The sequence below is a fragment of the Magnolia sinica genome, chromosome 13 (genome assembly GCF_029962835.1).
Source record: "Magnolia sinica isolate HGM2019 chromosome 13, MsV1, whole genome shotgun sequence".
Classification (NCBI taxonomy): Eukaryota; Viridiplantae; Streptophyta; class Magnoliopsida; order Magnoliales; family Magnoliaceae; genus Magnolia; species Magnolia sinica.
Window position 1 is genome coordinate 28,368,504 of NC_080585.1, and position 16,161 is coordinate 28,384,664.

Here is a 16,161-nt window from a genome sequence, read left to right on the forward strand (position 1 = left end):
GTTTTGAAAAGATTAATGTTTAGATGTAAATTGTTGGAGTTATGCCCTAAAAAACCAATGTAGACCTTATCCACTAGTGATGTATTAGTGATATTAGAGATCTTAGCAATAGATTATGATGACCATGGATTCTAAGTAGACGTGATTATGCCATAGTTGATATGTGAGAGTATTATAAATGTATTAAGTGTTAAAGGAGAGGGATTCCTCTGGTTGTCCTTGGAAATTTGAGATTGGACACAATTTTCACTGACCAAGGGAGAGTTGTGGGCCATGGATCTCAGTACCGTGTTGTACCATTATCACTTAGTAGATTTTATGATGAATTTGTGGTTATTATTTTGTATATGGTCATCGTATGTGAGGGACTAATGATGAGTTAGGATGAAAGGTATCCACCATCGGGCATGACGACAAGTTGGTGTGTCTTCTTCCTATTCCATATAAGAGTATGAGTGTGCATGGATACTTGCTTTTGGGTAAATTTATTAAGCAGTACTTGAATTGATGGATTGAGATCAAGACTTTAACCACGAGGCCCATCAGACTTGAAATGTGATTGACTTGGGGATGCTGTAAAATTGATTAATTTTTAAACTTGAGGATGTATGAGAGGGATTAAGATCTTGATTAAATGTGCTTTGGCTTACTTTATAAAGCTTTTTTGTGACCAATAAAAGTGGGTGTAGTTGGGTATGTCTATCAAGGTCCATTGAGTTCATATGGGCCAACAAAGGATCCACTAGTTTTTTAAGAACTTATTTATAACTTAAATCTAGGAGATCGGATGTTTATTAAGTAATTTATTGTTGCACCTAGCACTTAAAAGGTTGTACAAATATTATCAACTGTTAAACTTTTGTTTCAACTATTAAGATGATTTTAATCCCACTTGATGATGGTTTGATGGTTCAAATCTAGAGTTCCACTACTTAATCTGTATGGGCATTGGGTCTTTAGTGAATGACTATGGTAGTGGAGGGATTGGATCATATATAAGTGCATATGATAAGTCATGATCACAGACTTCCAACATAGTTGGGCATATGACTGTTTATTTCATGCATGTGATGATGATAATGTCCATCGTTAGTAACACAGTAAATGAAAGTAGTAAATGAGCCACTCAGATTAATCAAGGGCCTAAAAATGTGAGTAGAGAAGAAATAATTTTGACACTCCTAAGGAAAAGATGATCGAGGCTCTTAGATTTCTTACTCTACTTTGCAAAATCTTCGATTGTAAGAAGATGACAAACTTTAATTAGTGTGAGCGAAGAAAAACACTAGCATTCCTCGATTAAAGAAGTTGATCGGAGCTTTTCGATCTGTGCCCTACTTTTAGGACCTTCTCACACCAAGCTTTTGAGGAGAAGAGATCTTAGAGAGGGGAATATTTATCATCTTCACTAGGACTTCCTCACCGAGTCTTTATAACTCAAGTGCCTAGGATGGTCCATCCTTAGAGAGAGGATAATATTTCATACTTTTCTCTATGGCTTTTCTCAACAATGATCTACTAGTTTATTGAAAATAAGAGGAGTGAAGGGTGTTTATAGATCAATGTGAGTTGTTGTGATTGGTTTTTTGAAGCATTCAGACATAGGACATCTTCTCATTGGTGTAGACACCTTATCCTGGGTGGGATGACCAATTGCATCAAGATCCAAATCGTTGATGACTTTTAAAATCTTGAATTCATCCACTTTTAAAAAATTCCAAACCAAGCCCAATTTCATACCCAAACCAAGTCAAAATCTAAGCCCAAAATTAAGCCCAAAGGCAAGTCTCAATTCTATACTCAAATTAAGCCCAAAATCAAGCAAAATCCTGAGCTAAGTTAAGTCTAATCTTAAGCTAAATCATAAGCCAAGCCAAGTCCAATCCTAAGCCAAACCCCAAGTTAGATCTTAAGACATTCCTTAAGTCTAATCAATCTCAAAATCTAAGCCAAATTCAAACTCAAGAAAAATCCAATAAGTGCATCAAGAGAAGGTTTATCCAAGCGAGAACGCATACGAAAGTCAACATTCTTACCAAAATGCCCTTGGATTTCTTCTTAATTAACCTATACCACTCCCAAAGCAAATGAGAGGATGTCATATGGCATCAAGCCCCTCTTGTTAATGAGAACATTTCATGTGTTATTTTTAACCCTCATGTAACCTTTAATTACATTCTTTCCATTCCTCCAACGATAAAAAGGGGTTTCTCCCTTTCGTTTTCTACACACCAAAGAGAAGAGAGAGGAGAGAGCTCACCCAAACTTTTCTTCTCCTTAAACCCTTAGGGGTCGTTTGGCACCGTGGATTAGAGGGGGTTTCAAATCCCCTGGTTGTTTGACGGCATAAAGTAACTGGGGGTTTCAAATCTAAGGGTTTCAAATCACCTCTTTGAGGGGGTTTGCAATCCACGGTGAGAGTTTGGATTACACCTAAAATCATTTCAATAGTTGTAGGTGTAACATGTGTGTCACTATACACATTATCATTCTATTGGGCACATGGTCCACTAATGATGATCAGCACCATCCAAACATTGTCCATGTAAATCAGCACCGTCCAAACATTGTCCATGTAAATCAACGGTTAAAAATTGTTGGTGTCACTCAGACATGATCTTGTGCTTGTGGCCCTCCCGAGACTTGGAATTTCATCATTTTCGGGCAAAACATATATTTCAGCGAGCTTATCACAACCATTGGGTCAAAAATTACATATCTCACTAATTAGAGATATTAAAGTTGATTTAGTAATTAAATTCAAACCCCTGTAAATATACCATGCACAGGTACTTTTGGATTAAAGTTGATTCACACTCCAGGGTGCCAAACACACTGGGAGGATTTCAAATCCAGGGGGTTTCCAATCTTGGGGGTTCTGAATCCAGGGGGTTCCAAATCCACGCTCCCAAACAGGCCCTTAACCTAGCCATCCAACTTAGCCAAATCTAGCTCAACCTATCCCAATCTATCCCAACCTAGCCACCTAACTGAGCCCAACTTATCTTAACCTAGCCCATTTAGCCCATATAAGTATCCAACACTCTCCATCCATCTTACCCAAACTACTTAAATTGAAACCACCCATCCAAAACTACCAATTCAAAACCACAAAATAAAACCATCTTCCAAAACCATTGACAAAACCATCAATCTAAAACCACCTATCCTAAACAACCAATCCAAAATCACCAATCTAAAACTACCAAGCAAAACCATCTTCTAAATCAAGCAACCAAAACCATCAATCCAAAACCACCAATCGAAAATCACCCACCAAAACCATTTTCCAAAAGCACCAATCCAAAACCACTAATCAAAACCATCTTCCAAAATCACCAACCAAAACCACTAACCAAAGTCATCAATCTAAAACCATTTTTCAAAACCACCATAAAAAAACCCCCATTTAAAACTACCATTCCAAAATCACCAATATAAAACCACAATTCCAAAACCACTTAAATCATCAAAGGCACCATCCAAACCATCCAACCTAGTCAACCTAGCATATCCTACTTAATCTAGCCAATCCAAGCCATTCATCTAAGCCTTATATCACATTTAATCTGGTCTAACCTGCTTAAAGCCATCGTCCAATCAATATAAGTTGTCTTAATGTTTTAGATCTTGCGGAGTAGGGATGGGGTTGAAGATATTTGATCATCTTTTTTATGAAAAGTATTGGGTCTCTTCTTTCGTCTCTCACATCTTTTTTTTTTACAGTAATTCCACATGGCTTTTTTTTTTTTCTCATAATTAGTTGCAACACATCTTCTTTCTCACATCTTGCTCTTATAGCCGATTCGAGTCTCACATGTAGCATTTGCATAATCACATTTCTCCGTAAGCTCCCTGCTTTTCTAGTCTATCTAAGTCTATACTTTAACGCTTACCGATTCACCTGAATCTTGCCACATCAAAAACTTAGAGTGAGCAGAGTATTTTTCTTTTCTTTACTATCTCTTTTAATTAAACGGGTCATGGTAGATTGCACGTATTAATCCCTTACTCCCACTCTTGAGTTGGATATTGCACCCCTCATTTGCATTATTTTTTAAATATCTATATCAATATATATCTTCTCATCATCGCCATACTCTACTAGGTTTGATTGTCTACTTTTATGATTTATCAATTGTTCAACTCTTGTCACATCAAAAGCTTGGATCAATTGAAGTCATTTTCTTTCTTTACCGTCACTCTCAGGTAAATGGGTCCTACAGATTTCCCTTGCTCATCCCTTTCTCCCACTCCTAAGTTGGACATTACATCGTTGTATCACATACCATTTCATTGCATAGTTCGATGATGGACTAATTAGATTCTTTATAATTCACCAAGTTTAGTGAAATAAAGACCATATGCTAATATGGGCAGAGAAGGTGCCTAAATCTTCTTTTCTTTGTCACTGTGGTCCTTACTCAGAATTCGAAGTTGCATATCAGGAGTTGTTATAAAATAAAGAATTCTTGAATTCTTTGATTTCTAAGGATTTTGTGGGGTCTAGCTGACTGCGGAAATTTGATTTACTGACTAGTGGTGACTCAAAGTAAAACATCTAATACCCCGACTCATAACCGCACAACCAGAAAAACCTGAAAAAACCCCAGTGAATGCAATCCTCACGATCGAGCATTCACAATTGGGTAATTGGCATAGTTAGTTCGGTAGTTTGGGTGAAGTTTATGGGAAAAAATATCAAGTGGTTTTCTTTTAAGATTTTTTGATAAAGAAATTGAAGAATAACTTTTGATAAAGAAATTGAAGAATAACTTTTGATAAGTGCTGAATGATAGGAAATTGGAAAAAATTGAGAAATGATGTCATAACTAAGTCGCCATTAATAAATAAAAATATAATTTTGACTTATGATATTTAATCAAATCATGATATTTGACTAATTGCCCATTGATTATTGAAAACACTTGGCATCCTCTAGAAGAGAAAAGGTGTGAACTTATTTTGGATTTCCACTCTTGCTATTTTTAGAAGTTTATTAATTTTAAAAACTTGCTATTTTGTTAGGGATAGATTTTGGATTTTCACTTTCTTTTTTTTAAAAAAATAAATTGGCCCATTTAGTCTTATTTTAGATTTGGATGGCTTGTATTAAGCTTTGAGTCAATTTCAATTAGATTGAGGTAATTTGGACCGCTTATACTAACTTACATAGACTTAAGTATGTGTGGTTTAAGGTTTCCATATAAAAATCGATCATTCGGATCATGCGTGATTGATTATCCATTACCAAGTGGAGTATTGACGCAAGGAAGAGCGTAAAATAATAATGTGAAAGATCATTGCCATTCTCAAATAATCAAAACCTTAAATCCACAAGAAAAAGAGATAAAACTTAAATATTTTTATTGAATAATGCCTAATGTGTATGATTTCTCGATTGCACAACTATTAAAGAAAAATAAAACCCTAATTCGTAATGACAAAAAAATAACAAAATTCTAACCCTAATAGAAATCCTAATCTTGCACAACTATTAAAGAAAAATAAAACCTAATTCGTAATGACAAAAAAATAACAAAATTCTAACCCTAATAGAAATCCTAATCTGGCTAGAATAGAACTTACAAAATAGTAAGTTTTTTAAAAAATAAAAAAGTCCTAAATCAACCTTACAAGAAGATTTGTGGCATGATTAAAATTAATCTCTAAAAAAGATTGGAAATCTAAATTTCTAAAATAAAGAAATATGACAAAAATAATATTTTTTCATTAAAATCTCATTTTTGAACGGGAAGCGTGCATTTTCTAACGAAATAGATAGATGTGACCCGTTATGTGGATCGGTTGACCTCGAATAACCTGTTACGGCAAAGATTGATCGGTCGTGCGTCCCATAATGATACCTGAATAAAAAAAAAATTATGATCGATTTATGGTTCACACTTCAAACAGAGATTTCTCCCTATCTAAAGTAAATTTCTTCAAACCGGATGTGTCTAGGGCTCAATTATATGATGCCATAGGTATTTACACGTAACTAATGTTTGAGTAGCATCTTTCACTTTCCTACGAGGTGCCCTTTCCACGAGTCACTATGTGATGGGACTCAATATGGACTAAAGCCCTAGAGATCGATGGAAGCATGGAAATGTAACATAGCAATGTTTTCTATAGTCAACAACTATGATGGGTCTGTTAAAATTTTTGGTTTAAAAAATAAATAATATATTTTTTTAAAAATTTATTTTTCCTCCAAAACGGTTTTGAAAAAAAAGAAAAAAAAAGTGTGTTTTCTTTAGTCCCACATTAGAAAGAGTGAGAGAAAAGTTGTGGTTTATAAGTGGTTGATCTTACTTAGAGAAATGGAGGATGAGATGCTCGCTTTGTGTGTTCCAGTGCTACTATAAACGCATGCATGCCTGCTCTTGGGCTCCAGCTCGGGCACGGGCGAAGGTGTGGGTAGTATGTCTGTAGTAGCGCTAAATGGTGTACTTTGTACTTCACGACACGGTGTGATCGCGGTGCGGGAAATGTGAGATGTGCCTAATGGTAAGATTGCTGATCCAACAATCTGAAACGCACAGAAATTAGTACCAATGGTCATAAATGTTTTACAAACATTCTCAACCATTGAGGACCACCTACCAACGATCCACACCTCAGATGCTATATAAACTAGACCATCCAGGTCTAGAATCAACAGATCCCACCAGAATCTGATTTTATCTCTCCAAACATCTCCCTTTTAAGAAAATTTTTCTAGACGATTAGCTGCGCTAATCAAGTTCCTGAGAAGATCCCTTCGTGATTGTTGCACTCAAGATCTTATAGAAAAGACTTATCTTATCCTGAAAGCAATTCACCTATAACCCATCAACAATTAAGAAGTGGGCAAATCAAGCTTTAAGGATAATGTATTTATATGTGATTCAGCCTACTGTTAATTTAAATAATTTTATCTTCTTTTAATATACTTTTGCTAATAAGGTTTGTAGCCAACATTGGGCTTATGTCCAAGTAGCCCTTTTCACTTTACAACGGCTTTAAATCAATTACATGTAACCCCTTTTACAAAGGCAACGGCTTAGTACCACGTGAAGACACCCACAATACCGATGTCATGTCTAAGTAGTCCTTTCCACTTTGCAAAACCTTGGGTTCATTTGTCAGATTTGAAACTCGGGTGTAATTCCTAATATTGTATTCAGATTTTTGGTGTATGGTCTATAAACAAGATCATATAAGCCAACCCATTTATTATTAAAAAACAAATAACCCAGGAAAATTAAACTGCAAATTTTGAAAATTTCTTATTCTACCTGAACCCACGTGCAAGATTGAAATATCAAATAGTAAATGCAACTTTGGATTAATTGGTCCATGTTTTCTTGTAAAAACCAGGCATTTATGGTACGTAGCCCAACCCCTTGAAACATCTGAGCCATACACGAAGTGGGTCCCATCGTGTATATGCCGTAGCCCATGAATCAGGATTGTCAGTGCACAAAACTAATATAAGACTAATAAAAACTTGGTCAATATTACTTTTCTAATCTGTTATGGGCTGGTCGCACAAAGCAACTTGCCCAAAGTTTTTCAAATCTGCCCACTTATTTCTTACACTGTGGCCCACCTAATGAGTGGACCCGCATGAAGTTCTGTAACAAAGGACTTTACACACATGGTGGGATGAGCCATCGAAACTTATCACTTTGGATAGAATCTTCTTTGCCGCATCCTTGTTAAAAGTTTAAATTGACAGATGATAAAAAGGGTGTCAAATAGTGTTAAAGAATCCCAACAGCTCCATGAGAAAAAAATTCAATACTCAGGCAGAGTGTGAAAGATGATACACAGGAACTTAGAAATTAGGTACATGCATCTGGTCCTTGCTCTCGCTCCGGTGGTAGACTCCTGGGAGTTTCAACACCTGGTCAAGGGTTCGAGTACCCTTAGGTGGTGAAATCCCACTACGGCGTGAGTGTGTGGCGGTGTGTGCATGTGTTTAAAAAGTTTAAAAAGAAAAAGAAAAAAGGTACATGCATCTAAGTAATCTAAACTAAACTATCCAATTTAAGGGTTGCATATTTAGTTATTTGAGGTCAATTTTTTGGAGTCCTATTTCAATAAACAAGTATCCATGTACATAAATCAGAGGTCAGACAGTGGGTTCTGCAATTCTGTTACCTTTACGTGAATTAATGTTGGGCACTAATAGTGGCTGCTTATTAAATGGCATACTCTGGCAGAGTATCAAATAACTTCCTTTCTAAATAATTTATGGAATTGACACAGATGAGCTTGCAGTGCACACCTTTTAGTTGTAGAAACAGGTCGAATTGGAAAGATTTTGTATTTAAAAATTGGGAAATTATTTCTTTTTTCTTTATATATAAATCCTGAATCTATTTTAATCATTTAATTAATTTTCTCTTGAGGACGTTATTTGATTTTATCTGGTGAAGTTAGAAACTCTATAGATGTCATACACAAACTAAAATTAAACTGTCCAAATTGAGTGGTGTCATAAACCCAAAATCGATTTTGGTTAAATAATACAAACCTTATTCATTATTTGCCGACTTACAATTTATATTACATTTTTATTGGCCAGTTATATGTTAGAATTTTCCATCTTGGTGGCTTGGATTGAGAATTGAATTTGTTGTTAGACCTTTAGGATTAGGCATTGTTGGAGAGCCCCACATTGGATGTGATAAGTAAGCCCCACATAGGATGTGATAAGTAAATTCTGAAAGGCAAAGAAAATGCATATGACGTGTACAATATGTGTACGCATTATCAACTATCAGTCTAACGGAGTCTTAAAGTTAATTATCTTTTTATTTTTATTTTATTTTGTATATGCTTTCATATCTACACTTGGTGTATAACCACGACACACAAACGTGTCACACCAAAATGACAATTGGAATGAATACATTCTCAAATTGTGATTTATACTTATCTTAAATTAACTAAACGAAGGGTATATTCTAAGTGGACCCCACATGATAGATGGTCCACAATAAAGGCGAGACCCACATGATGGATGGTAGACGTCACCGCCCACATGATAAACAATCCATATTGAAGGTGGGGCCTCACATGATGAGTGGTCCAAATCAAAGTTGGCCCACATAATGCATGGTTCACATCAAAGGAGGGCCCCACAAGATGGATGGCCCACACCAAAATGCATCCCATCAATGTGGGCCCCACCTAATGGTTGGTCCACATCAAAGGTGGGACCCACATAATGGATGATGGACATCGAAGGTCGGCCCACAGGATAAACAACCCATATCGAAGGTGGGCCACACACAATGAATGGTCCACATTAAGTTGGGCTCACATAATGGATGGAGCGGGCTTCATGTGATGGATGATCTCATCAAAGTATGGCCCCTTGGCATGGATGGTACACATTAAGTGGGCCCCACCTAATTAACAGTCCACATCCAAGGTCTCGTATGATGGATGACCCATATCCAAAGTGGCCCACATAATGGATGATCCGTATAGAGTGTGCGCCCCACGGGATAAATGGTGGATATCAAAAGTGAGCTCCACATTATGGATAATTCACTTTGAAGGTAGGGCCCACACCATAGACACATCAAATGTGGACTCCACCTGATGAGTGATAGGTAGTGGACATTGAGGGGCCCATATAAATAACAATTGGCATTGATGGTGGGACCCACATGTCGGATGACCTCTTCAAGGTGGGCTCCTAATGATGAATGGTCCACATCCAAGATGGGCCTTGCATGATAGACAACCCACTTCGAAAGTTTGGATCATATGATATACGGTCCACATCAAAGGTGGGTTCCATATGATGGATGATCCACATCTAATGTTTGACATAATAGATGACTAAAATATCTTAAAAGATGAAGATTTTAGCCATCAATTCTTTTGCCATTTAGGGCACAGTCCACTTACCGTGAAATCCTCAAAATGACTATTTGCATTGCTATTATAATGGAGTTTTGGTAATCTTTAAAAATGACATCAATTACCCTTAAAAATGCTCTTATGTGAAGGTTTTGCTAAATGTACTTATTTCAAATAAGAACTTTTTCTGATTTTAAAAAAGAGTGATTTTACCAAACAATTTTTACAAAACTCATTATAGTAGTCCCTACTTAAAAAGTTCTTATTGAATTAGAATAGAGATGCCAAAGGAGCCCCAACTAAAATTAAACTGTTCAAATTGAGGACCCTTGAAAACCCAAAATCAAATTTGATTAAATGAAACAAACATTTGATTCTTTTGTTCAAATTGAGTTCCCTTGAAAACCCAAAATCAAATTTGGTTAAATGATACAAACATTTTATTTTTTATATATATATATTCATTTTGGTGGGCCTACACAGATCAATGGCATGGATTGATAATTGAATTTTGCTGTTAGATCTAATCTGGATTAGGTATTACTCGAAAGCCCCACATACGAAGTGATTATATCCAAGTATGATAGGGTTGGCAACGTATCGGAAAGGCAAAGTAAATGCGTGGAACGTGTACAATATGTGTAAACTATATCAACAACCATCATGGTCTATCTGAATATTAAAACTCTTTATCTTTTTTACTTTGCTTTTATTTTGTGTATGTTTTCTCCACACCTGGTGCTTAACCACGACACACAAACGTGTCACACCATAGTGAAAATTGGAATGATTACATTCTCAAATTCTGATTTATACTTATCTCAAATTAACTAAGTTAGGGTATATTCTAAGAGTCTAACACAACCAAATTTACCCGTGGAATTCCAACACTGCAATCTATCATTTTCACAATCTACCCCTCCTCTCTTTTGAAAATCCACACCATTCAAGATATGTGGGCCCAAAATCTTCTACTTTATGGCATAAAAGAAGGACACCCATTTTCTTTGTGGCACACAAATACAATTAATAAAGTTGTTATACTCAATAAAAGATGATTTGGAGCTTAAAATGGAGGAATCGTAGAAAAATTAAAGCAGAGGATCTTTTCTTTTTTTCCACCCACTTATAAGAATTGAATCATGCATAAAAAAATGCAATTTTCCACAAGCCTTTTTTGGCCACACGAAAGTCTCACTTTAAGTTGATCTCTCATTCAAATTAGCATTAATTAAAATAATATTATGTCAACCAATATTGGTAATTTTCCACATGAGTGGATTAAAAATTCAAGTTAAATACGTAATCCCCCACAAGATTAGTGGTAAGAATAGACACTTATAGTATATGGTTGTTGGAGTCGTTTGTTCCTAATGTTCTTTGGTTACATAGCTAGTCATGGTTTGGATTTCTTAACGAGTTAGTATACAATATTTAGGTAGAAAGGCTGTACAGTATCATTCAGGCTTTCAGTTTGTGAAAGTGGGCTATGGTTCAATGTTTATGGTCCCAGTTAAAGATGGCCAATGAAGTTCGAACCTCCCGAAACGAAGATTTTGAATAAAGCTTTGTAGGATATATAAGCTTATCTTAAAGAAACTATGAGGAGCCATTTATGATGTGCTTATGATATTCAAAGTTCTCCTTGGAGCCCAAAAGTTAGGCCAATCCAAAACTTAGGTGGGCCACAATAGAGAACGGCAGGAATGGGGATGTCCACCGTTGAAATCCTTTCAGATTGTTTGGGGCGTTCTAAAACTTAGGTCATGGGCTACAAAAATCGTTCCGGAGGTTATAGGCATGATGTCACATGGCAAGGTGTGGCCTGCCTGACTTTTTGGATCAGCCTGATTTTTAGGGTCCTTATCCTACAAAACCTTTTGTAGGGCTGACTGTGATGTGTACATGGCATCCAATCCATCCATCAGCTTTGCCCCCTTCCTGTTCTCTTTGGTACCCAAAGATCAGGACCATCCAAAACTCTAATGTGCCACACCATATAAAATAATGCCCAAAATCTCTCAGTTCACGTTTTGAAGTGGCCTGATTTTTGGGGTGTCCATTCATCCTGGTCAAACACAGTTTGTGAATGGAATGGATGGCGTATACACTACACATTGGGCACACAAAATCTGGAAGTTCTTTAATGGTGGACGTCCCCATTCCAATTGTTCCCTTCCGTGTGGCCCACCTGAGTTTTGGATCACCTGATCTATCGCAGCCAAAGAGAACATGAGGGGCCCCACATGATGTATCGGATTGGATTTCATGAAAACATTACGGCATGCCTCACAAGAAGTCATGTTGGATAAGCTAATCCTACAAAGCTTTGTAGTGGATCCAGCATACGTCATTGGCATTATTTCAACATTCTGTAATTGAATGTGAACCATTGTTGGGTTTTTTTTTCTTTCTCAGCCGTTAATTTTGTGAACCCCTTCTAACGGCTCATATTCTTCCATTCTGGGGGGACTTTGGTGCATATATGCCCCATCCACAGTAAAACCATTGATATCTACCGTCTGGATCACTTAGCCATGGCCCCACTTAACCCCGGTTGTGCAGACTGAAAACCCAAACTGTAATGTACAACCTTTTTTCTCTGAAGAGTATAGTACTCACTCTTTCTTAAACTAATCTTAACTGACAAATAAACCTTCCTTGGGTAACTTATGATGGATGAAGTATTAAACAGTAGTCCTGCTTTGAATAACAGCCGTAGATTTGCCTAAATAATGATACATGTTCATGGGCGGCCGTCGTGCAAGAGAATTTTTCATGGTGCATCACTTACGCGTGACAACTTTCGAGTTTCAATGTTTCTAATCATAGTTTCAGTTTTTGTTTTTAAACTATTCTTCACTAGCAAATAAACCTCCCTCAGTTAAAAAAATGAAACATATTACCTTCTCCAGTTAGTTTTTCCCAGACAAGCGTGTCCAACTCATGTTGGAAATATATGAGTTGTTGGACCATGACAAGTACACCCCACTATTGCCACTTGGTCATGAGTGTTAGTGGCCCACAATGTCTAGTGGGTTTCGATGACCTTAATCATAGTTTTGATTTCTTAATTTGATTGTCCCTCAAACATAAACCATCTACCAAGATGAACCATGGATTTATGTGATTTGGACAGAGAAAATTTTGCTCATAAGTACCTGTGAGAAGCCTTTGAGAACTCGTCCCATGTAATGTATCCATGCAATATCCAGGCCATACAGACCCTTCATTTGATGATATTTTGCAACTCAGGCGGCTCTCATGAAAATCAATCTCACTTTGATGAGACCTACCTAATATTTGTACCAGGCTGATTCATGAGCCCTATAGGTTTCATGAGGTGACTCATCTAGCGGACAAATTGGATTTTGCATGTACATCATGCGAGATGAGTTTCCATTGTGATGCAAGGATGAACGTGATGAGGTCGATCACCGCCTTCCTCAAGGATAACTAATCTGAATCTGCTGAGCTTCTTTGGACTCATCACAGAGACTTCTCGAATCCATGAGAAAAAGAAATAGAAATAATTTTAAGATATATATATATATAAACTTGTTGATTGATTGATAAATGAAATAACCTAGTCTACAACCCTTGAAGTAGGTATACCAATAGTAGTAAGAAGTTTAAGAATTAAACTATAACTAAAACTTCCTAAAATTCATAACTTACTCTAAATAGTAAAATTTCTATTTATGGTAAGTGTCTTATGTGGCTTAACCGTGTTATTCTCATAATTTTTCTAAACACTTTTCATGTTGGGCGCAACTCCTATAGCCCAACGGATGAAGAGTTATAATCAAATTAAAACTTACTATTTATAGTAAAAATAAAATTAAACATGGAATTCGGCCGTCGATAGGATGAAATCTCGCAAATTCGGCGTTGACAACCCTACTAAGCTAAGTTGGTTGGCTAAAGTAGCTCATCTTACCCCAAAATCATATATGGTACTTCGAGTAACTCATTCTGGTTTGCAAGATATGCCTGTTTTAAGGTTCTGATGGTCTTGATGACTTCTGCCTTTGATCGGGCCTTCTCTGATCCATCTTGGACATGAAAGTCCCCGCGACCCACTCGACGTCACGTTGAAAATGTCAGTAGGTGGAGAAGTTAGATTTTACATACACTTGCAAGTTTAAGTCGAACCACCTAGATTTTAGAACTATGGATTTTTATCACTAATGAGTTTGTACTTGGTTACATAATATTTACAACTTGATACATGTATTATTTATATTTTGCATTGTAAGTATACTTTAAGAATGAAAGAATATAGTATGAAATAACAAAGATATGAATATTACGTATCTTTCTACTTCTGAAATTTTTTAGATCTCTTAAGAAATTCTATAGTGATCTCATCTTTAAATAGTATGAATGATCTGAGCATCCTTATATGTTGTAGAAATTCTTGTACCAATACAAGTATATTAATCTTTTGAAAATGGCAAAGTTGCAATAGTTTTGCATTCATATCTATGTTGGAGAATCACCGGAAAGAGTGGTACTATGATCTGAGAAAGTGTTGGGTGTTACATCCCCCACAAAATTTTATTTTGGTTTTTAGTTGTCGCTGATTATGGTCTGGATATCCTTGGTAGGCTTTAAGATTTCCATCTTCTCACTGTGGAGGACACTCTCAATATAAGAAAGAAATGGACGTCTAAAGAAGTTTTGGGATAAAGACTACTTTATCATCTAAAGGGCTTTGAAGAACCCTAAACTCAAAAAGAATCCTTTGCAGTAAACTTTCAACACTTGTTAGAATTTCACCACATGATTTAGTGAATGGTGTGCAGGTGCATGTAATGTGGGATTTGATCAGGTCATAATTAAGTTGTAGGGAAGCATGGAAGGTGAGCCCTCAAAATCTAACGGTTTACACGAGTTTTGGAACCCTTACAAAGCAGAAGATTGATGCTCCAATGGCCCGCCTATCTACTACTAGAGCAGATGAATCTATTCATGCCTCTGATCATACGATATAAGTAGCCCCGAATTGCGATCTATGGATTAGATCGTCCCAAGGACAAGTCAAAATGGACAAACTACTGTGCATACTATATCTCTCTCCGTATACTCTCGGTATTACTTATGATATCTTACGGGAGAGAGTCTCATCCTCTAGATAGGAAGGAATGAAAGTTTGGATGAGATTGGATGAGACCATATCATCCGATCACATCTCTATCTTCCATCAAAAATCAAATTCATATTTGAATTTGAAATTTAACTGAAAAGAAGAGGCTGGAAAAAGCATAGGTCGTACCCACTAGTGATTGCTCACCAGTGGGATCCACTGGCCTAGGTCCAACATAAGTAGGTGGTACTGGTATACTCGTTGAATAAGATCTATTCGCTAGATTCTATTATGTCTAATGATTGTTGATCTATGATAGTCCACCAATCAAAAATGTCTTAAAAAAGCTTCATTCAGATATGAAATATAAGGCCATTGCTTGGCCAAATTCGTACCGATATATGAAATGCAAGATTAAATATTACATTACTCAACAATCCCATGAATTTCATAATATTTGTACAAAAATCATGCATGGAAATGTGGTAAGAAAAATGTGCAGGAATAGAGAGATTGGTGGGCTTCCATGTTAAATATTCATCACTAAGATACTTAGCTGGCATTCTACTCCTTTGAACGATTCACACAGGCACAAGTGTTGGACCTTTGATCTATTGGTCCCTATGGCCAATGGGCCATACCCTGAAAATTACAACAGTCGGATCAATTCTATCTCTTAATTAGAGCAAACTTTTTTCCTATTAAATGTCAACCATTGGTTGGAATTTTGCATGCATGTTAATTTCTAATTACTAAAAGACCTCCAATTAGTGTCTAGGATCAGTATGATTTTTGAAGCATTCACCTATCTTGATGTAGAGCAGAACAAAGACCTATTTCTGGCTCAGATGGACTGGAAAAAATCTGAACACAAGCGGACGTAATCCATCAAACTTGGGACAGTCTTACATGGGGCATAATGTAACTGGGCCTTGGGCGCATCCGAATCAGAGAATTTTATTTCGAAATGAGAAAAATTACTGTTCAAAGCATAGATCATAAATTAATCATAATTTTTATTTATTTATTTATATTTGGAATGAGTTACGGAATGCACGACTTATGAATTTCGATAAAATTTGGTTCTGGGGCCAATCACTCTATTTCAAGAGAAAACGACTCATTCCTACTCAAGTCTCACATTTTTCCAAAGACTTATTATTTTAATAAGTTTTAGATCGAATATAATTTTTTATTCTTAGATT